At 42.2% G+C, this 23,980-nt stretch overlaps 2 long non-coding RNA genes across 2 annotated transcripts; one reads left to right on the forward strand and one right to left on the reverse strand.

The window, feature by feature from the left end:
- Window positions 1-24: 24 nt before the first annotated feature.
- LOC143696880 (uncharacterized) lies at window positions 25-15,138 on the reverse strand. The gene is made up of 2 exons (XR_013186075.1): window positions 14,968-15,138; window positions 25-1,419 (listed from the first exon to the last, which is right to left on the reverse strand). It is a non-coding gene; the product is annotated as an uncharacterized LOC143696880 (long non-coding RNA).
- LOC143696881 (uncharacterized) lies at window positions 11,718-12,675 on the forward strand. The gene is made up of 2 exons (XR_013186076.1): window positions 11,718-11,968; window positions 12,400-12,675. It is a non-coding gene; the product is annotated as an uncharacterized LOC143696881 (long non-coding RNA).
- Window positions 15,139-23,980: the final 8,842 nt, after the last annotated feature.

The following is a 23,980-nucleotide window of genomic DNA, read 5'->3' on the forward strand; positions in this document are numbered from 1 at the left end:
GACAAGCAAAAAAACACAACATTCTTTTTTTTTACAACATATTTTATTTTGAAAATTTGGAAAATTTTATCGTGTAGCTCATTAAAATGTAATGCATTCAGGCAGACAAATGCACAGAAATCGATCTGCAATCATGACATTCTGAAGAACATCATTGAAAAAACTAAATGCATTGCGTTCTAGTTATTCCTTGCCACATAACCAAGTATCTAATTAGTGCTCAATAGGAAATGAAGGCCTCTGATGTTGTCACATCTATTAGGCTTCATTTCGGGGCTAGACCTGTATAGGTCCTTTGAATAGGACCATTTTCTGTATGAGATCATATCTCATTACAGGTACGTTACTTATGTTGTGTAACTTTTGTTCAACAGCACTGCAATAACACCTGTGCGTGAGATTTAGCAGTGTGTCATATTGTGTAGCGTTAGTAAGGTATCTGAACCAGTGGATGCAACAAAGTCAGCACAACTTGCAGAACCATTGTGCCTGTGAACCCTATCCTGGTGAACATGTCATCTCGCTATTAGCATGCTCTCTATAGCCGAGTGCCGTTGACGTGGCATCAAATGAGATAAAAGAAAAGAAAAAAACAGTGGGCTTTTACCAGTGACCCTGATCCGCTGCTCCAGAAACTTTCTGTTAGTTATACTGGAGAGCTTTGAATCAAGCAGCTATAGTCTGAATATATCCTTATAACAAATACACCTGGGCTTCAAAGGGGCAATGACCTCCCAAATGTGAGCAACATGTACATCCATTGGTACATTTTCAAAATGCCCATTCAGCCCATCTCTGTTTGTATTTTAATGGATGTTTGACTACTGTAGACCTGTTGCAGAAATAGTCAGTCCTGCTGAAATAACTTGGAGTCATGTGCGTTGCTCAATGGCACAATGGTGATTGAGGACGATTGTGATGCCAGAAATAACTGGCTCACATCTTCCAACCTCAGGAACAGCAGCTCTTTAACCAACAGGTCATCACCTCTCCATGTATATTTCATTCTTCTCTCCATGGTTTCTTCAGGGTTGCACAAAACAGACACAAAAGCAGAGCCAGTCTGAAGAAAAGCGATGGTGCTGCCACTGCACAGCGGGTAAGTTGCGAGGTCCATCGTTCCTATGGAGGATCATGGTCTACGTGTCAGGTTTGCCATGGACACACATGGCGTGGGAGGTGCTTGGGTTGTGACTCTTGTCACAAAAGAATCTGTGTGTTTCTCTGGCTGCTGCTTGCTTGTATCAGCAAGTACACACAGTTCATGGATCCAGCGTACTATTGGGTCTTTCTCAACACTGGCTGCATCAAGGTCTGAAGCAGTTGACTACCCTTGGCAGCAGCACTTACTCCAGCACCTCCATCATCTTCATCATCATCTTCATCATCATCCCCTTCATCACTCTCCTCGGAAAAGATCTGTTGACACAGGACAAACACTGTTGCTTAGATAAATACTATGTAAAAAAAAAATGTTACTCAACTTAATGGTACACTATGTAACTTTTGGCGCATTAGTGGTTAATAAACTGCAATCGTCTTGCGGAAGAACATTGTAGCCGGAGCTATTTGTCCCTAGTTCTCAGGTGCTGTGCTACTCCGCAGCAGTTGTCATCCTGCCCAGTCTAAAATAGTCAGAATATAAACAATTATTATAGGCGTACTAAACAAAAGTTACATACTGTACCTTTAACTTAGTATTTTGCTTTTCCTTAGTTAAGTTATATGTACTTTGAATATAAAGTATTTTCAACTTGACAAGTTATTGCCAAATCTGGCAGCCCATACTCCATATACATACAGTGCTTGATATAGGCCTATATAGAGAGAGCAAGTACAGTCAGTTTCATATAGCACATGGTGAATAAATAGGAAGACATTTAAGTAAGATTTTAGTAGTCACCCCATCTAAAACCTGAGAAAACCTCTGGCACACCTCTTCAACAACTACAGAGGTTGGGTGAGCACACAACAAACCTGAACTATGAGTTTAAGATGCCGTACACAAACAAAGGATCAATATTTATAATGTAGTTAAAATTACGGGTGCGCCGATCCGATACGCCAGACGAGACCATCCAAATCAGATCCGATATTGTATAGCCTACGTATGTTATTGTTATACAACACAAAAACCTTATAAAGCACTATAATGTTTTCGTGTACTGTATTCCAAGATTTCTGAAGCCATTACATATAGTTTAATGTGAGGTACAGATTTAAATCGTTAAATTAATATTCACCTAAGTGCTTCCCTGCGCTGCGGCTGTCAATCATTCTCAGCACTCAAACAGCGCGTCGCGCTCGGGTAAAACAGTCAACACGATGAAACTCTCTCCAATATGAGTCAATGTTCCTATTATTATACTGTAGATATGTAGATAAAGGCCTATGGTTTGCATAAAAGGACTTTAACGTGCTGGAGTTTCACATGTTACTTACAACCGGGTGTCTGTTAGATCACAACACAACTCCTCAGTGATCACAACACTGGAGTAGAGAGCGATATAATTGCTCTTCACACGCACATTAACTGAAATTTAAAACCGTTAAAAGGCTCAAACTAATGAATAAATAAAGAAATATATGTATATCTTACTTTTGTGCTTTGAACTTTTCAATGCGACGCGCTGCGCGCCGTGACTCCATGTTGCGTCGAGCGCATCATTCTGCGCACGGGATGCGCATAAGGTTTCGTGCCGCTCTGAATTGGAGCCTTTCATATTACAATACTTTTGCGCAATGGCAGTTTATTGATAGCCTTAGTTGTTCTGTCCAATCTATGTATCATATGTTGCTGATTCATTAAAAAGTTCCGCTTAAAATTTTAAAATAAATGTATTTTAATTATATAGTATATATTTGTCTGTATTGTTTTACAAAGTAAGGAAAATAATGTTTAAGTCAAGCTTTGATGCCTTTAACAAAAGAATAATCCCAGTCTCTTCCCCACAGTGAGGCGTACAGATACAGTTAATTAGGTAATTTGGCACTGTTTTTTTAATTATTATTTTAGTATCGGATCGGATCGGTATCGGCCAATACTGAGTCCCAGGTATCGGAATCGGTATCGGAGGCAAAAAAAAGCGGATCGTGCCACCCCTAGTTAAAATGTATGTTATAATAGGCCATTACAGCAGAAACTATAGTGTCAATTATTCCAACAAGACAGATTAAAGGTGCAATGTGTAAAAAAATTGAGTATCTATTAACAGAAATGCAATATGACATCCATAACTGTGTTTTCAGTTGTGTATAAAGAACTAACTTAATAAACCGTATTTTACAGTGGTGTAATATATGTAGTTGGATTGTTTCATGTAACTTAATTCTTCTCCCTCGCTGTGTTATGGCTTTGCTATGTGGGGATAAATGTGCTGGTTACGTTCGTGAGACATCTGATTAGTACTCTTGTCATTGACCGTAAAACAGAACGTTACAGGAATCACCAACCCGTCGATCGCCGTCGACAAGTCGATCTTGGAAGCATTTTAAGTAGATCGCGAAGAGTTTTCAAAATCAGAGAAAAAAGGGGATCGAGCGCTGTTACCATCATGCCATTTTTGCCGCGCGCACCTTTGGGCTCACGCGGATGCATCGACTTTAAACAAGGCTTTAACCTTTAACCAGCTCAGCCACAGTATCAGCTCATATTTAGCCAGCTAAACTTTTATTACCCTGTTAGAAAAAATATATAGTTGCATAGTTTCATGTGGTTCTTCTCCCTCGCTGTATTATGGGTTTGCTATGTGGGGGAAATGTGCTGGTTACGTTTGTGAGACAATCAGCTGATTACTATAATTATATTATATATTAAGACCCTTGATCCTCACCTGACTATGGCTTTGTAAACTTTATCCATGATGTGGTTTATAATGGACTGTGGTACAGAAACAGTGACAATGTGACACTCTTGGCTTACTCTGGCTATTCTCTGCTGTCTCAGTTGACGATATGTTTGTCCAACTTTAGCCACCGTAGCTTCTTCGAAAGGGAGGGGTGAGCAGTGGGCTGTCACAATTCGCGCCGCGTTAACCAATCAGGAGCCTAGCTGCTTGCTGCTTTCACGTGGTGAAGTATCTGGATGCTTCAATAAATTATTTTGTAATATGACTGTGGTTCTAATGCACAACAAAGCAAATATTTTATCACATAAAACTTGATTTCAATATATGAGACATATTCATTTTGTATTGAATGCTATTTATTCCATATGTATATGAAATATTATTATAATGTAAAGACAACCAACATACTGCATAAGTTCGTGTCTGGACAGTGTTGTTCGAGAGAGAGAGAAGAATCACAGGACAGATTAATCACTTTTGGAGGCTGGCTCCATTTATCATCAAAACAAAAATAAATGACAGATTAGGTGGATGAGGGCGAGGGTGATCCTCGCTCCGATGCGGGACAACAGGTCATCAAGCTGGGCGCGGGACAGGCGGAAGTACCGCTGAAATCCGCCGTCATCCAGGCGCAGCTCCTGGAGCGAGCCAATGGTGAAACTCGCCACACTGGGTTTATGGGATCAAATTCCCGCCAAATGTATTGCGGCCACGGATCAAAATATAATAAGCGTGAATCAAAAAATAACAAGCATGAAAAAAAACTTTAAACACATTAAAAAATATTTTTTACAAAACTTAAACTTGTGTTCATGCTTTCTTTAAAATTATGTTTTCTTGGTTTTATTACTCTGTACTTTGCGCTCTCTTTCATTTTCTGCTCATAATTTATTTTTTTGTACGCTTGTGCTGTTTTTCTCTTCGCTCTTCTTTCCATGTTCTGCGCTTGCTCTTCCAAATGTTGCAGTTCGAGTTTCATGTAAATTAGGGCGGGCTTAAGCGTCACCATTGGTCCACTAGTTCTAGATTGACAGCTCCTCCTCTAGCCAATCAAACGAAGAGGGGAGTTGACGTCACTCCAATGCGACTCGCGCTACTGATGTTCTCTCGTAGCTACAGGTGAAGATAGCCATCAGCTCAGCTGGCAAAAATCTTTCCGTGGCAGGACACCGTTAAACTGTATGTGTGCCTGCAACTCGACCTGTTACGTCTACCTGGCGATCCGTTATCGTTAAATTCGTCACCCTAACGACGACGATCTGTTGTGTCGTCAGTTGACAGTTGTGCCTGTCTGACGATCCATCATATTCACCTTTAATGCCCTTGCCGAACCTTGCACTGTGAGCGTCGATCTCCTGCGAGCCACACAACAGTGTTTCATTAAAGAATTCCTGATTTGAACGAGAAGTTTGAATGAATGACTCACTCATAAAGACAGTAACTTGCCACCACCTACTGGCCGTTTTACTTTCATATTTAATCTATGACATGGAAGGGCAATGTTGGTCCTCCTGGGTGCAGAGTTTAGCTCCTCCAACCCTAATCAAACACACCTGAACCAGCTAATCATCATCTTTAGGATAATTAACACTGCTAGGTTTTTATCGGAGGAGTTCAAACAGAATCGGGTGAGACGGAGACACGATACGGAAACTAACAAACCAAAATAAGCAGACGTGTTGGTCGGCGGTTCGGTACGGCTGTGCTGTGACTGGACCGGAGATGGAGGGTGGAGGTGGAGGTGGACGAGGAAAGGGCAAAGGAGGAAAGGGAAAGCAGGTAGGAAGTGGAAATGAAAGTATGATTAAGAAAAGGAAGGCTAGCATATTAGGAGTAAGTAGTAGTTCGGAAATGAGTGCTGAGGAGAGTGAGGCAGTTACACAAGAGGATCGTGAGATTGACGAGTATAAAGTTGTAATCAATTTTCGAGAGGAAGGCGGAGTAGGAGGTGTAAATCCGGTCAGATTGACATCGGCATTAAAGAATGCGATAGGTGATATCGTTGCAGCAAGGGTGCTAAGAAATGGTAGTTTAGTGGTTACATGTAAAGATAGTAATCAAAGAGAGCGGGCACTGAAGTTAGAAAAGGTGGGACAATTTCAGGTGGTAAAGGTTGAAAAAGATCAGGGAGGGAAAGATGGAGTAAGGGGGTGATTACAGGAATTCCGGTGTGTGTACAGATGGAAGAAATCAAGAATAACATGAGAGGGGGAAATTTAATGAGTGCACAAAGATTACAAATAACAAGAGATGGCATTAAGGAAGATAGTCAGTCAGTTTTGTTACAGTTTGAGGGAGGGGTCCTTCCAGGGAAAGTAACAATTGGGTACATGAGCTACTTTGTGAGACTGTATGTGCCTAGACCGCTTAGGTGTTATAACTGTCAGCGGTTTGGACATGTAGCAGTAATGTGCAATGAGACAAGAAGGTGTGCCAGATGTGGAGGAAATCATAGTTATGGTCAATGTGGGGAAGGAGTACCACCTAAATGTTGTAATTGTGGGGGTGCGCATAGTGTGGCTTATGGAGGGTGTACTATGATGAAGGAAGCGGTGCAAGTGCAGCAAGTGAGAGTAGGACAGAAAGTGTCATACGCAGAGGCAGTTAAAAAGGTCCAGAACCAGAAGGCAGGGGGTGGCAGTGAGAATAATGTGAGACATGAAGCAGGGCAAGTGAAAGAGGATGAGGGAAATATGATACAAATGGATGTTAGAAAGTTAGTGACATTTATTGCTGGTGTGATTAATGGTACTGCAGATGTAAAATCAAAGACTGAAAGAATACAGCTGATAGTGATGGCAGCAGTACGGCATTTGGATGTAACAGGGCTGACATGGGAAACAGTGAGAGATGATCTCAAACATCAGTCTAGTCAGGAAACATGGGTTGGTTAATATTTATCATGGTGTTAATAATACATTGGAATGCTAGAAGCCTGGTAGCAAACGGACAAGAGTTTAAACAAGTTATTGATGAAATGTTGCAAAAGCCAGATGTTATTTGTATTCAAGAGACCTGGCTTAGGCCAAATCTCGATTTTGTGATACAAGGGTATGTGGGTGTCCGTCGAGATAGAAGCACAGGAGGTGGGGGAGGTTGTGCTACATTTATTAAACTGGGGCTGCCATATAGGATTCTGGGATTAGGGAAGGAGTTGGAGTATGTAGGGGTGGAGGTGTGGGTAGGAATGGAAAATTTAGTGATAATCAATTTTTACAATCCATGTAAAAGACTAGAATTAGGTTTAATGGAAGAGGTAGAGGGACAGGAAGGACGAAAGGTAGTGTGGTGTGGAGACTTTAATGCTCACAATCCACTTTGGGGGGGAAAGAGATTAGATGAAAATGGAAGAGTGATAGAGGAGTTGATGGATTTAAAAGGGTTGGTGTGTATTAATGATGGTAGTGGGACAAGGATCGATATGGGGTCAGGAAAAGAGTCAGCACTAGACCTTACCATCACATCTCATGATCTAGCAAGGTTTTGTGATTGGAAGGTATGGGAGGAGTCGACAGTAGGGAGTGATCATTTTCCTATTTTATGCACTATTAGAATGAGGGTGGGAAACCTGTTTGGAGAAGGAAGAGGGAGATGGGTCTTCAGTAAGGCTAATTGGGACAAATTCAAGGAGTTATGTGAGGAAAGGTTAGCAGGGGAGATTAGAGATATGGAGAGTGAAAGAGAGTATAGTATGTTCATAGATAGTATTAAAAAAGTGGCAGATGAAACTATTCCTAAGAGTTCTGGGATAAGGAGAAGGAAAGTGGTTCCATGGTGGACACAGGAATGTACTGAAGTAATTAGAGGTAGAAACAGGGCTTTTAGAGTGTTGAGACGTACTCATAATTTTGAGCATTTAATTCAATATAAAAGGTCTCAAGCAGTTGTAAGAAAAACTGTACGCCAAGCTAAGAGGAAATACTGGCATGAGTTCTGCAGCTCAATAGGAAGACAGACACCTGTGGGAGAAGTGTGGGGGATGATTAAGAAGATGAGCGGAATAAGGAGGGAGTGGGACTACCCTGTAATGGTCAGTGGGGAGGAGAGGGCAGTAACTGATGTAGAGAAGGCAGAGATGATGGCTAAAGCTTTTGTGGCAATACATAGCTCTGAGAACATGGAGGGTGAGTGGAGGAAAGGAAGGGAAATGACATTAAAGGCATATCCTGGGGTCTTGGAAAAAAGGGAGGAAGTGGGAGATGAACTGAGTGCTCTATTTTCTAAGGCAGAAATGGAAAGAGCTATTGCTAGAGCAGGTTTAACATCACCAGGAGAGGATGAAATGTGCTATATTATGTTTTCATGTATGGGTGAGGTAGCATTAGGTAGACTGCTTAGGCTATATAACAGAGTTTGGGAGGATGGGCAGCTTCCAAAGAGCTGGAAGGAAGCAGTTGTAGTTCCAATTAGAAAACCAGGGAAGGACCCGACAAAACCTACCAGCTATAGGCCAATTGCGTTAACATCGCATGTGTGTAAAGTTATGGAACGAATGATAACGGACAGACTGGTTTATTTTTTGGAGAAGAGGGAATTAATTACATCATGTCAAAGTGGATTCAGGAAGGGGAGGGGAACAATGGATCCAGTGTTATGCCTAGAAGATGAAATAAGGAAAGCCCAGGTCAATAAAGAAACAGTGGTAGCAGTGTTTTTTGATGTGGAGAAAGCGTATGACATGATGTGGAAAGAGGGACTGATGATTAAACTGGATAAAATGGGAATAGGAGGTAGGGCTTTTAACTGGGTGAGGGATTTCCTGTATGGACGATCCATACGAGTGAGAGTTGGAAAAGAAATGTCTGGCAGATACCTCATAGAAAATGGGACCCCTCAGGGAAGTGTGATTAGTCCTTTGCTCTTCTCCATCATGATAAATGATGTATTTTCAGATGCAGGGCCTGGGATTGGAAGATCTTTGTTTGCTGATGATGGGGCGCTGTGGAAAAGGGGAAGGAACATAAAGTATACAGTTAGAAAGGTCCAGGAAGCAATAGATCTAGTAGAGCGGTGGTCACTGAGATGGGGTTTTAGATTCTCAAGGGAAAAAACGCAGGTGGTTTTCTTTACAAGGAAAAAGGTGGATGAAGAGATCAATCTTAAATTATATGGAAATGTACTGGAGAGGGTAGAGTCCTTTAAATTTTTGGGAATGGTGTTTGATGCTAGGTTGACATGGGCCGGTCACATTGAAAAAGTTATAGTTAAATGTAAAAAAGTATTAAATGTGATGAGGTGTTTGGTAGGAGTGGACTGGGGCGCGAATAGAAAAGCAATGAAGAGGATATATGGGGCACTGATTAAATCAATAATAGATTATGGATGTATAGCTTACAGAGATGCAGCTAGAACAATATTGGCCAAGTTGGATGTGGTGCAAACACAAGCATTAAGGATATGTACTGGGGCGTTTTGTTCATCATCTGCAGTTGCAATGCAGGTAGAAATGGGTGAGATGCCACTACAATTAAGAAGGGAACAACTGGCAGCTAATTATTGGGCAAACCTGCAGGGACAGGGTAGGTCTCACCCCACAAGAGCAGTTGTGCAGGTATGCTGGGAGCATGAAAGGGTTAAAATTCAGAGTTTTGGATGGGTGGGTGATACTATTGGGAAAGAGATGGGATTAGAGGGAAAGGAATTTAGCCCAACAGTTCCGTTGCCAGTCAGACCACCTTGGCTTTTTTGGCAGACTAATGTGGATCTAGAGATTTTAAATACCCACTCAAGAAATAGAACGGAGGTGGATATATGTCAAGTTTTTTGTGATAGGATGAGTGACAAGTATGGTGAATATTTGGTCATATTTACTGATGGATCTAAAGACCTTGAGTCGGGAAAAGCTGGAGCTGCTTTCAGTGTACCAAAAATGGGGGTGAAAATACAGAAGAGAATCTCTGATAATTTATCAGTATTCACCGTGGAATTGGTAGCTGTTTGGTTGGCATTGAATTGGGTTGAAGAAGTCAAACCAGAAAAGGTTGTCATATGTTCAGACTCAAGTGCAGTTCTGGAAAGTTTGCATTCTTTTAAGTCACAAGCGAGACAGGACATAATATATGAAATACTAGAAATTCACTCACGGATTTGTCAGATGGGGATAACGGTAAAGTTTACTTGGGTTCCAGCACATGTGGGAGTGAAGGGTAATGAAATGGTAGATAGATTGGCAAAGCAAGCAAGTAAACAAGAAGAGGTTGAAATAGTAATTACAATAAGTAAAGCAGAAGCGAAAGCACAAATCTGGTCAAAAATTATTAAAAAGTGGCAGGCACAATGGGATGCGGAGGAGAAAGGAAGACATTTATATAAAATTCAACAAAAGGTTGGGACAGAGAGGGTTACTGGAAGGAAGCGAAGGGAAGAAATTATCTTCACGAGATTAAGAATAGGACATTGTGGGTTAAATAAGTATTTACATATGGTAGGTAAGCACGTATCGGGTAGGTGTAAATTTTGTGAAAATATTGAAACTGTGGAGCATGTGTTTTTTGAGTGTCAGAAATATGAGAGGGAAAGAGGAAAGATGAAAAAGGGTATAAGAAGGTTAGGGGGGAAAGGGAATTCACTAAGGGAATTGCTGGGGAAAACGGTAAATGGTGTGAGTGCATTGGTATTTCAATTCCTAAAAGAAACAAGACTGGCAGAAAGGATTTAGGATGCTTAAATTAATAATTTTTTTTTTTTTTTTTTTTTTTTTTTTAAAGAAGGAAAAAGAAAAAGAGGGAAATAATATAAAGTTATTTTTAGTTTGATGGTTTATTTATGTATTTATGTTATCTCCGGTCCACACTCCAGTATAGTAGGTGGCGGTAATGCACCATTAATGTTGGATGCCAACCGCCGTAAAACGACAAAGAAGAAGAAGAAGAAGGTTTTTATCGGAGTTGACGCTAAACTCTGCAGGACAGCGGCAATCCAGAAACGACGTTACCTACCTATCCCTGATCTTTTCAATAATTGTCATGTTGCTGTATTAAAAATTGAAGCTATATTTAAAACATTAATCCTAAAGTAATATGCAATTATGTAGCTATGTAAATGAACACAATAACTATAATAAATCACTTCATATTAAATCCACCTGGTTTCTGTAATCTCCTGTACATTATCACTTTCATTAAGCTTTTGTCAAATGGTACATCTAGTCTAGAATTAATTTAACAGGCTACCTAGGCTATGTGATCGCTTAACAACAACAATTAAGAACATATTTCAGGATGGCGTATTTAACTGTAACGGATCACCAGGTAGGCTGTGCGTTTTTTTTCCTTTTACAAAGGCTACAGGTTTATTTTAAATTTTAGTTGTTGTTGTTCTTTGTTTTACATACTCTGAACTGTACCACAAATGCCTTTGTATTTGTCTTGTACTTTCTGCACTGTATGCCTTGTCTGTAATGGAACTAAATAATATATATATATAGGTGCTGTGTGTAGCGTTGAAAGGTCAAAGTCCTAAATTCTTCAGACGGGTAAAATGGCCGTTTTTAACTTAATTTTTGCAAAGAAATGTAGTGTTTCAAAACTGCATGATGTCTTAGAGCTGCCTTAGCATATTAACATCATGAGCCAAGTATTGTTTAACACCAATTACCAGTGTGCGCATTAAAATGTAGGCTACCTCAAAAAAGAGGAATTTAATTATTTGTATATGTCCAGAGTTCAGATAGCTTTACTGCTTAAAAGTCCTTGTAAAGTTTAAAATAAACTGTTGTCTTCCCCTTTACGAGAGAGCATGGCTGCGTTCCAAACCGCATACTTCCCTACTATTTAGTATGGGAAAAGAGTAGGCGAGCGAAAAAGTATGTATTAATCCAAAAGAGTAGGCGAGAATTACCTGGGTGACGTACCAATTATCGCGAGATTTGGACTTAAGTGCGTTCGAATGTGCCTACTTTCCTACTATATAGTAGGCGAAAACAGTACGTGAAGGAAGCAGTACGTTCGAAATATCAGTATTCATAAAAGAGTAGGGGAGAAGTTCCCGGATGGCTTACTGCTTCCGGCCCGATTTTTGAGTGCTAAACCGATGGATACTCTTCTATCCCAGGAGGCCACGCGAGAGCATACGTCATTATCAAACATCACGGAGATCAGCGACGCCGGGGGTTTTCAAATGTGAGTAAACACGGTTCCTTATGTGTTAAACTACAATAGAGTAGACGTTTTAACTGTTGAAGGTGTAAAGTAGTTAGACAGTATAGTATAGTTGTGATTTTGCTGTAAAAACATGTTTTGTATAGCTAGCTAACAGGGGAGCTCTAAGCAAACGTAACGTCTCTAAATTGGATTTACATAACCATATACATCTTAAACACGCTTATTTAAAATGTCTATTTACATCTGAAAGGAAAATATTGTAAGTATTGACATATTGCAGATGAGCACATCACAACATGAAAAAGACATCTGAGTGATGTATGTGTGGCATTATCATAGGATAGGATAACGTTAATTCACTGTTGTCAACACTGTTGACATTAGACTAATGTGCTGTAAATAAGGTAAATAAACAAATCTATAAAGTAACTAAACATGTTTTTATTCAGACTGGTGTGAGCACTGAGGATGAGGAGCCCAGAGCTGAATCCTGGAAACGGTGCCATGGATGAGACTGTCATAAGATCTCTCCATCTGCCCTTATCGCCTCAGATTGTGAAGCGCAGCGCAGCAACAAGCTCCGGCACGAAGGCACGGTCACCTCTGGTGAATTCATCAGAATAAAGCCGCAGAATGGGAACCGCTGTGTTGAGATGGCAGTAGGATGTGGGCTTCAGCGCCCAAATACATGCTTGTAGTTTGAATAAAGATTTGTTTCATGTGCATGCATTTGTTTATTGTGTGATGGTTACTTTTATTTGTTCTTTTACTCATTTATTCATGTTTCTTATTGTTGTCAGTATATAAAATATAATTATTTAATGTATGCATTAATTCATTGCTTGACTGACAATTGAGATGTTCACGTGTATTCATGCATAACTCATATGACAAAACAAATTAAATTTTGCTTGTTTTATTAAATTATATCATTTTTAGTATATAAAAAAGTAATATAATTAAGTATTGGTTAGCATTTAATATTATTTTGTTTAAGTTTTGGGGTGGACTAACAATGCAATTCATTCTGAGGTAATATATTAATTTTTAAGGAGCGATACTTACATTTTTCGAGTATAAAATCAACAGTTTTCTCCACAGGAGATCTTCGAGCAGCGGCCCGTCTCCTTATGCAGACATTACAAACGCCGAGGAAAACTGTTCTAGGTTGTGCTGTCGAGTTACTGATGTTATGAAGTGTTAGTGCACCTGTCGCTCATATAATTTAAACTTATTACATAAAGATCATAGAAAGATACCATAGTTGTTTCTAACAATGAACAATCATAATGACAAAACAGAAAACATAAGGATTATTGGTTTGTGTACATCATAATATGATATATACACAGGAAAAAAGAACAATAACAAGGCTAAATATCTTTAAATAGTTCTTCATAATAGGCCCTACATTAAAAAATTGTTTTGTTGTTATAAGTCTGAGGGATGAAACGAGAGGTAAATTCATCATGAAAAGAGGAAAACTTAAAGGAGAAACTTTTTGGGTATAAAATAAAGAAATTAACAACATATTCAAGAGATGACGATTTTGGGGTTTCTTAAAAACAATCGTTTTAAGGAACTGTGGGTCACATTAGAAGGGTTTAAAATATAACAACTTAAATCAACCCTAAATGTATTCACAAAATAAATTGGCAGCTGTTTCTTCAACAATACCACAAAATGAGCAAGTTTCATCAATATCAAGATATTTACAGATAGATGAATTAAACGTGTCGTTCATCTTTTAAGTTGTTGCGCTTGTGATAACGCGTCGTAGGTCACATGATAACGTCAACATGGCGGATGATGTCCGGATCGCATTCATACTCAACGAGATTTGGCTATAAAGTACCTACTCTTTTAGCGCTCGTTAAGTAAGTACTCATTGAAATTAAGTACCTACTCATTGAGTATGCGGTTTGGAACGCAGCCCATCAGTAGCGTGAGTCGCATTGGAGTGACGTCAACTCCCCTCTTCGATTGATTGGCTAGAGGAGGAGCTGTCAATCTAGAACTAGTGGACCAATGGTGACGCTTAAGCCCGCCCTAATTTACATGAAACTCGAACTGCAACATTTGGAAGAGCAAGCAAAGAAGAGCGAAGAGAAAAACAGCACAAGCGTACAAAAAAATAAATTATGAGCAGAAAATGAAAGAGAGCGCAAAGTACAGAGTAATAAAACCAAGGAAAACAATTTTAAAGAAAGCATGAACACAAGTTAAAGTTTTGTGAAAAATATTTTTTAATGTGTTTAAAGTTTTTTATTTATGCTTGTTATTTTTTGATTCACGCTTATTATATTTTGATCCGTGGCCGCAATACATTTGGCGGGAATTTGATCCCATATGGGTTCGCCTTCGAAGGGTCTGGTGGACACAAATGCGGCGACGATTACCCCTACGCCGCCGTTCTGCTCTCCAGAGCAAATACAGAGCGGTGACTCTCTCGATGAATGCTCGATCAACATAAAAAAGATGGCCGCCAACGGGTTTCGATTCTGGCGCGTAAATTTCGCTTCAAACTTTTGTTTTTACGCGCGTCAGTTTCACTCTTGACACGCGAATTAACACAAAGTGGTCAAGCGTCAAACTAGACGCGAATTTGACGCGCCATTCGCGTCCTGTGTGTACGCACAGTTGCTATCGCAGCCGAACCGCTAGATATCGCTAAAAATCACACACTGCACCTTTAAAGCATATGTCCTTAAAAGTATTTTATCTGCAGTAAACTTTGTAAAGACAGTGTGTAAAAGACAACCTAATGTCAAACCTAAAACCACACGTTGTGTGATTCAAAATGGTTGCTGTAGTGGAAAAGTTAGGCAACTTTATAATATAGTTTAGAAAAATGCAAAATCCTACTAGGCTGCACCTCTAACATGAACAGCATTGCACATAACTTCAAAAATCGTGTTTTCGATTGTTGTCACGTGGACCATATTATTGAAAACTTTCAGACTTAACTATGAATTCACAGGTAAGCAAAAATATTAACAACAAAACATAACGCTTACCATTCTGTTGATTTGTTTAAGCCTCAGAGCAGCGTGGTGCAGTTCATGCAAAAATAGATATTCCTCCGTTATTTATACTCGTCTCTTCCTCCAGAAAACGGATCACACCTCATCAGAGAACGCACATGTCAGCAGCCAATCCGGTGCAGACACATTACATTCAATGTTTTCACAGAAACGAAACTTTGTTTGAGGGAGTTTCCTCAGAATCATGTGATTTATCACATAACAATTCAGAACAGTTCTGTAGGCTCTAGCTATTATTATGTAAGATAAGCAAATACTGTCTTGTTGACATGACAGGAACAAACTATGAGAGCAATTAAGATTATATTCTGTCACCCCACCTAAAACCTATAAAACATCCTTTTAGATAAACACATTCCCTACAGAGGTGAGTGAACAACACAAAATAACATTTACATTTTACATTTCTTAATTTGTATATTTGTAATTTAGTAATATTAATTTGTAATTAATTCATTGAATTAATTTACAAATTAAATGAATTAATTTGTAATGTATATATAGTATGCATATCATTTGTATAATTGCATGCATTCAATATTTGTATAATAATAATTTGACCAACCGAAACATAAGATGTTTAGTCAAAAATAAAGTATATTGAAATATCAACTGAGATGTTATGATATGTTTGATTCAATGTATATCCAAACTAATGAATCCTTAAATCAGTATGATTAACTGTATGCCTTTTACAAAGAAGGATTGGATTCAAAATACAACAAATCCAATAAATTTGAAATTGTTGATTTACATGTGAAAACTTTTTAATTAAATAGCAAAAAAAAAATTTACAAGGTAGATGTAAACAAAATCTTAATAGCTCAATATAACCCTTCTTATTGAATTATATATTGTGTTTTGATAGTAAAAATGTAGGGAGAGGAAAATATTCCAAAATTTTCTGAAAATACAATGTGAGAATTAACTGCACAATTACAAGAAATTTGAACTTTGAATATTATACAAACTGCATGCATACAATGTGTATATTATACATTATATATATACAGGTCCTTCTAAAAAAATTAGCATATTGTGATAAAGTTCATTATTTTCCATAATGTAATGATAAAAATTAAACTTTCATATATTTTAGATTCATTGCACACCAACTGAAATATTTCAGGTCTTTTATTGTTTTAATACTGATGATTTTGGCATACAGCTCATGAAAACCCAAAATTCCTGTCTCAAAAAATTAGCATATGATGAAAAGGGTCTCTAAACAAGCTATTAACCTAATCATCTGAATCAACTAATTAACTCTAAACACCTACAAAAGATTCTTGAGGCTTTTAAAAACTCCCAGCCTCATTACTCAAAACCGCAATCATGGGTAAGACTGCCGACCTGACTGCTGTCCAGAAGGCCATCATTGACACCCTCAAGCAAGAGGGTAAGACAGAAAGAAATTTCTGAACAAATAGGCTGTTCCCAGAGTGCTGTATCAAGGCACCTCAGTGGGAAGTCTGTGGGAAGGAAAAAGTGTGGCAAAAAAACGCTGCCCAACGAGAAGAGGTGACCGGACCCTGAGGAAGATTGTGGAGAAGGACCGACTCCAGACCTTGGGGGACCTGCGGAAGCAGTGGACTGAGTCTGGAGTAGAAACATCCAGAGCCACCGTGCACAGGCGTGTGCAGGAAATGGGCTACAGGTGCCGCATTCCCCAGGTCAAGCCAATTTTGAACCAGAAACAGCGGCAGAAGCGCCTGACCTGGGCTACAGAGAAGCAGCGCTGGACTGTTGCTCAGTTTTGCATGTCATTCGGAAATCAAGGTGCCAGAGTCTGGAGGAAGACTGGGGAGAAGGAAATGCCAAAATGCCTGAAGTCCAGTGTCAAGTACCTACAGTCAGTGATGGTCTGGGGTGCCATGTCAACTGCTGGTGTTGGTCCACTGTGTTTTATCAAGGGCAGGGTCAATGCAGCTAGCTATCAGGAGATTTTGGAGCACTTCATGCTTCCATCTGCTGAAAAGCTTAATGGAGATGAGGATTTCATTTTTCAGCACGACCTGGCACCTGCTCACAGTGCCAAAACCACTGATAAATGGTTTACTGACCATGGTATTACTGTGCTCAATTGGCCTGCCAACTCTCCTGACCTGAACCCCATAGAGAATCTGTGGGATATTGTGAAGAGAAAGTTGAGAGACGCAAGACCCAACACTCTGGATGAGCTTAAGGCCGCTATCGAAGCATCCTGGGCCTCCATAACACCTCAGCAGTGCCACAGGCTGATTGCCTCCATGCCACGCCGCATTGAAGCAGTCATTTCTGCAAAAGGATTCCCGACCAAGTATTGACTATTGGGTGCATAACTGAACATAATTATTTGAAGGTTGACTTTTTTTTTTGTATTAAAAACACTTCTTTTATTGGTCGGATGAAATATGCTAATTTTTTGAGACAGGAATTTTGGGTTTTCATGAGCTGTATGCCAAAATCATCAGTATTAAAACAATAAAAGACCTGAAATATTTCAGATGGTGTGCAATGAATCTAAAATATATGAAAGTTTAATTTTTATCATTACATTATGGAAAATAATGAACTTTATCACAATATGCTAATTTTTTGAGAAGGACCTGTAATTACTAGGGCTGTGAATCTTTGGGTAGGCAGCGAATCGATTCGATTCACGATTCATAGGTATTCGATTCGATTCAAGAACGATTTTTGCAAATTCAGAAAGATTCGATTCAATGCGATTCACATTAAAATTTGATGCGATTCGAATAATTCGATTCGATTCTTATTTTTTTATATGCATTCATAGGATTATTTAAATGCTTCCCCCAATGGGTCTTAGTCAGGGTTTGAATTATACAGCTGCCTTTGGGGGTCAGAGTGGGAACAAAAAAAAAAAAAAATTAACGACATTTTGTCTATTGTTAACGTTAGTTCATGTTAGTTTTTAATGAATCTATTATTATAAAAAATATTTCCGAAGCCTATAAATTAGCATTTGTAAAAATGTAAACCAAGATTTAAAAGGCTTTAAAAGTATAGTTCATCATGCTAATTATTTTGTAGGAACACAACCTTAAAGTGTTCCTGGTACATTAAACATCCTTCCATTGTGAGACTAAAAATACCATGAACTTTCCCAACGAAACCTTAACTAACGTTTCCTCATGGAATAGCTACACTTTGTTCTCTTTATCCGACTGAACATTTTCCTTGTGGTTCTGAAAGAAAACGCGCCGGGTGTCTACTTGTGCTATAGTAACGAATGATTACGAATGCAACTTTAATGCGCATCTGATTGATGGATAAACCACGCGCTCTTATTTCAGTGTAATTAATGTTCTAGTTATTTCATCAGTTCAGTTTAACGACATTAAGTTACATTTCATTCATCATTCATGATTAATCGGAAGCGTGTGCATTTTAGACACCTATTATACGTTTTCTCTTTCCATGTAATAACTGCGCACCCTTGAATAAGTGGGGTTCCCTTTCGAACGGTCACCTCGTATTGCGTAGCTATACGCAGTGGGGGAAACTCCTTTTCCTCGATTTACTGAAGCCTTTATGTAAAGCGCATTTGCAGCTGCACAGCTAGAACATGAGCGTCTGGCTCGCTCATAGGCTGCGCTGCGGCAACTGCACATCCAATGGCGCGGGCGCCTCTGACGTGCAACCAATGAGATCACTCTGCGTCATACACGTCAGAGCCCGCCCAGGGGGCGTGACCTCAGTCTATAATAGTCCCCGAATTCGCCATTATAGCAGATTTTACTCCTTCAGCGACAAACTTCACGTCTCTGACCATTTATTGAGCCTTCGCCGTCGAACAAGCCTTCAGCCTGAGCGAGCTACAGTTCAGCAGACTACACATCTCAACCGTGTTTCTCCTGACGCCGTCTCTCCTGTGGCTATCCGGCGATATCCTTTTCAATATCTGTTTATTATGTGTTTATATCTGTATCAGCGTTGTTCCATATGCCTCGTGTTATGCGAGGCCTACTAACACGCGAGCTGCATTTCATGCCTGGGACTCTACCACGCAGAGAATGCACTCTCTGTCGGCTGATGTGCGGCCTGCGCGTGCATGCCTATCTCCGTGCTGCGAACTCGGCTAACGTTAGCTCTCTCTCGAGACGGCGGCGCCGCGTCACCCGCGCTCCCTTCTCCGGCCCTACTTCAGCCGAGGAAGAAGAAGCGCCGCAGCCAACGGCATCCAGAGAGCACGGACGTTTGTGAATGCACGCCGGCCACGTCCCCGCTTGCTTCACTCACTCCAGCTCAGTCATCTCCGGTCCCGTTCGAGGGAGATCAGCGCCCCCCCCACCACCACGTGGCGGGCCTCGTCTCTTTCGGCGGACCCAGCGAGGCAGGACTAACTCCGACGCTGAAATGCTTCGGATCCTAACACAGGCCGTCGCGGACCTCGAGCTCGAGTGGAACTAACCGTGCTAGCTGGCGCCGACCAGCAAAGCCGGCGAAACAGGCCTCTCAGCCCCGCCCTGCGGCTGATGCCGAACGCTTCCCGCCAAAGCCGTCCTAGCACGCAAAGGAAAGAGAGGGCACGTGTCCCGCGCTTGCCGGACCACCCTCAAAGAAGCCAGCAAAACTTCCCACAGCCCCCTGTACAGTTCAGGCGGCTGGGGATTTTATTATTGTAAACAGGCCCGCAGCAGTGAGCGCGTCTTTGCAAACAAACGCCGTTTTCACGGCGACCCAGATAAAGCACACGAGCACAACACATGGGTTCACGGTCCCCCTTCACTAGGCGGCCCCTCCCTTGTTGTAACACTGACTTCCCCACACGCAAATGCTTGTGCAGTCAGTCCAACATTCAATGTGTGCACAAATCACAATATATGGGTTCACGGTCCCCCTTCACTAGGCGGCCCCTCCCCTGTTTTAACACTGACTTGCCCACACGCAAATGCTTGTGCAGTCAGTCCAACATTCAATGTGTGCACAAATCACAATATATGGGTTCACGGTCCCCCTTCACTAGGCGGCCCCTCCCCTGTTTTAACACTGACTTCCCCACACGCAAATGCTTGTGCAGTCAGTCCAACATTCAATGTGTGCACAAATCACAATATATGGGTTCACGGTCCCCCTTCACTAGGCGGCCCCTCCCCTGTTGTAACACTGACTTCCCCACGCGCAAATGCTTGTACAGTCAGTCCAACACTCAATGTGTGCAAAAATCACAATATAAGGGCATCAGGTCACCCTATGTTAGGCGGCCCGTCCCAATCAGTGTGTCAAGCCCTAGCCACACGGGTTATAGCCTGGCAAGCTATCCCCGATGTGTCGAGTTGAGTTATAAACGCTATAAAGCGAGGCAACTCGCTCCAATTCGCTCGCAGACCCCCAAAGTTTCAGGCGGTTCTCGAGACTTCGGTGAGAAGCAACGTGGGTCACATGCTTCGCACCGATGTACAGAATTCATTAGCAAAAGGGGTGATAGAATTAGTCCCCCCTGTGCTAAAACATACGGGTTTTTACAGCCGCTATTTTCTAATTCCGAAAAATGACGGCGGCCTCAGACCCACTCTAGATCTGAGACATTTGAACAAAGCTCTCATGAGACGGCCGTTCAAAATGTTAGCTATCAGTTTCACAAGCACAACACATGGGTTCACGGTTCCCCTTCACTAGGCGGTCCCTCCCCTGTTGTAACACTGACTTCCCCACACGCAAATGCTTGTGCAGTCAGTCCAACATTCAATGTGTGCACAAATCACAATATATGGGTTCACGGTCCCCCTTCACTAGGTGGCCCCTCCCCCGTTGTAACACTGACTTCCCCACACGCAAATGCTTGTACAGTCAGTCCAATACTCAATGTGTGCACAAATCACAATATAAGGGTATCAGGTCCCCCTACGTTAGGCGACCAGCCCCAATCAGTGTGTCAAGCCCTAGCCACACGGGTTCTAGCCTGGCAAGCTATCCCCGATGTGTCGAGTTGGGTCATAAACACTATAAAGCGAGGTTACTCGCTCCAATTCGCTCGCAGACCCCCGGAATTTCAGGCGGTTCTCGAGACTTCGGTGAGAAGCAACGTGGGTCACGTGCTTCGCACCGAAGTACAAAATCTATTAGCAAAAGGGGCGATAGAATTAGTCCCCCCCGCGCTAAAAAATATGGGTTTTTACAGCCGCTATTTTCTGATTCCGAAAAAAGACGGCGGTCTCAGACCCATTCTAGATTTGAGACATTTGAACAAAGCTCTCATGAGACGGCCGTTCAAATTGTTAACTATCAAACATATCCTCGCGCAAGTGCGCCCGGGGGATTGGTTTGTCACAATGGATCTGAAAGATGCTTACTTTCACATTCAAATAAATCCTCGTCACAGGCCATTCTTGAGATTCGCCTTTGAGGGCCGGGCTTATCAATACACCGTTCTGCCGATCGGTCTATCGTTGGCACCCCGTACATTCACGAAGTGTGTGGATGCAGCGCTTTCTCCTCTGAGATTTCAGGGAGTGCGCATGTTAAATTATCTCGACGACTGGCTGGTGCGGGCACAGTCGAGAATCGAGCTATTAGCTCACAGGGATTTGATTCTCGGCCATCTAAAATGCCTGGGTTTCACAATCAATGTTTCAAAAAGCAAACTAACCCCCAGCCAGAGCATGATCTTTCTGGGCACAGTTTTAGACTCGAGAGCTATGACAGCGTGACTCACACAGAGCGCGCGCTCTCGGTGCGAGCGCTTGCAGGCACTTTCAGATTGCGCGAGCGCGCGCCACTGAAGAAATTTCAGAAACTGCTTGGTCTCATGGCAGCAGCATCGCCAGTACTCCGCATGGGATTACTGCGCATGCGCCCGATGCAGCATTGGCTGAAACGCTGTGGGCCAACTCATGCATGGCAGTCAGGCAGCTTGCGCGTTATGGTGAATCACGGTTGTTTAAGAACCCTGATTCCCTGGCGGGCTCAGAACTGGCACCACGAGGGGGTGACAATGGGAACAATTTCCAGGAGGAAAGTGGTTCTTACAGATGCGTCCAACCTGGGTTGGGGAGCGCTGCACGAGGGCATGCCTGCATCCGGCCTCTGGTCGAGCACGGAGCAGAGCTTACATATCAACTGTCTGGAGATGAAAGCAGTTGGGTTGGCCCTGAAGGCATTTCTGTCGAACCTCAGAGGTCACTACGTCTTAGTCCGCACAGACAATACGTCAGTGGTGGCCTACATGAATCGCCAGGGGGGCATCAGGTCAGGGAACCTGCATGCGATGGCGAGAGACCTCCTCTATATGGGCACAAACCAACCTGAGCTCTCTGAGAGCAGCGCATATCCCGGGCGTCCAGAATGTGGGCGCGAATATGCTTTCATGGGACAACACTCCCCTCGGCGAGTGGTCCCTGAACCCACAGACGGTCAGTCTAATATGGAAGATGTTTGGCGAGGCCGAAATCGACCTTTTCGCCTCGAGAATCAACACCCACTGCAAATTGTTCTTCTCGAAGAACAGGGACGCGCTGGCCCATGTCTGGCCCAACCGTCCCTTTTATGCCTTCCCCCCCCCCCGTCTCGATGATTCCACAAGTCATCAAACGGGTCAGAGAGAGCGGGTGCCCAGTCCTTCTGGTGGCCCCTCTCTGGGAAAACCAGATCGTGGTTCCCGGAACTGGTTCAGTTATCGGACACAATCCCATGGCCTGTCCCACTGAGGAAAGACCTCCTCACACAGGTGAACGGGTCATTGTGGCATCCGAGACCCGATTTATGGGCCCTTCATGTTTGGCCCCTCAACGGGTACCCAAGGACCTTCCTGAGAAGGTTTTAAGCACTATATCTGAAGCCAGGGCCCCGTCGACTCGGCGCCTGTATGCTTCAAAATGGTCAGGTTTTTCCAGCTGGTGCTCGAAAAATCAGGCTGACCCAGAGTCATGTGTGATATCAGTGGTTCGCTCATTCTTACAGGAGCTGCTGGACGCGGGTTGCTCCCCGTCCACGCTCAAAGTGTATGTGGCAGCCATAGCAGCACATCATGTTCTGACGGCTGGCCAGTCACTGGGAAGAAACGACCTGGTCGTAAGATTCCTGAAAGGTACGAGGAGAATGAACCCCTCCAGGCCTCCGTCTGTGCCGCCTCTGGACCTCTCCACGGTCCTGGGGGCTCTGAAAGGTCCGCCTTTCGAACCGCTCCAATCGGTTGATCTAAAAACCCTCTCGCTGAAGACCGCTCTCCTTATGGCGTTGGCATCTATCAAACGAGTGGGAGATCTGCAGGCGCTCTCTGTGAGCCCTGCATGTTTGGAGTTGGGTCCAGATGACTCCAGAGTCATCCTCAAGCCCAGACATGGTTACGTTCCTAAAGTGCTCTCAACACTGTTCAGAGCACAGGTGGTGACATTATCAGCCCTCCCTCCTTCTGCAGAGGATGGAGAGGTTAATCTTCTCTGCCCTGTCTGAGCGCTGAGAATCTATTGGGAGCTTTCTGCGTCTTTTAGACAATCAGAACAGCTTTTTGTCTGCTTTGGTGGTAGATCCAAGGGGGATCCAGTCACTAAGCAAAGACTGTCTAGATGGATAGTGGATGCTATTTCTATGGCTTATACCGCAGCGGGTCAAGTTTGCCCTATAGGTATCAAGGCCCATACGACCAGAGGTATGTCTCGTCATGGGCTTGGTCATCTGGCATTCCCATTAGTGATATTTGTGATGCGGCCGGCTGGTCCTCGCCTTCCACATTTATGAGTTTCTATAATAGGGAAGTGCCTTCCCTGCAGGCGAAGGTGCTTTCGGTATGATTAAGACCCGTCGGTGGCTGGTCTTGTCATATATTACTGTGCACTATCACATTCACATATATATATAAAACCGGCTGCTGGCTGGTTGTATTCATGCATAAACCCGCTGTTGCCGGTTATATTTACATATATATAAAACCCGCTTTGGCCGGTTATATGACATATATAAAACCCGCTTTTGCCGGTTATATTCCATACATATATAAAACCTGCTTTGGCCGGTTATAATTTCATATATAAACCCACTTGAC

Source organism: Siphateles boraxobius, unplaced genomic scaffold (assembly GCF_051911475.1).
Source record: "Siphateles boraxobius isolate OS27281-9 unplaced genomic scaffold, OSU_SipBor_1 31, whole genome shotgun sequence".
Classification (NCBI taxonomy): domain Eukaryota; kingdom Metazoa; phylum Chordata; class Actinopteri; order Cypriniformes; family Leuciscidae; genus Siphateles; species Siphateles boraxobius.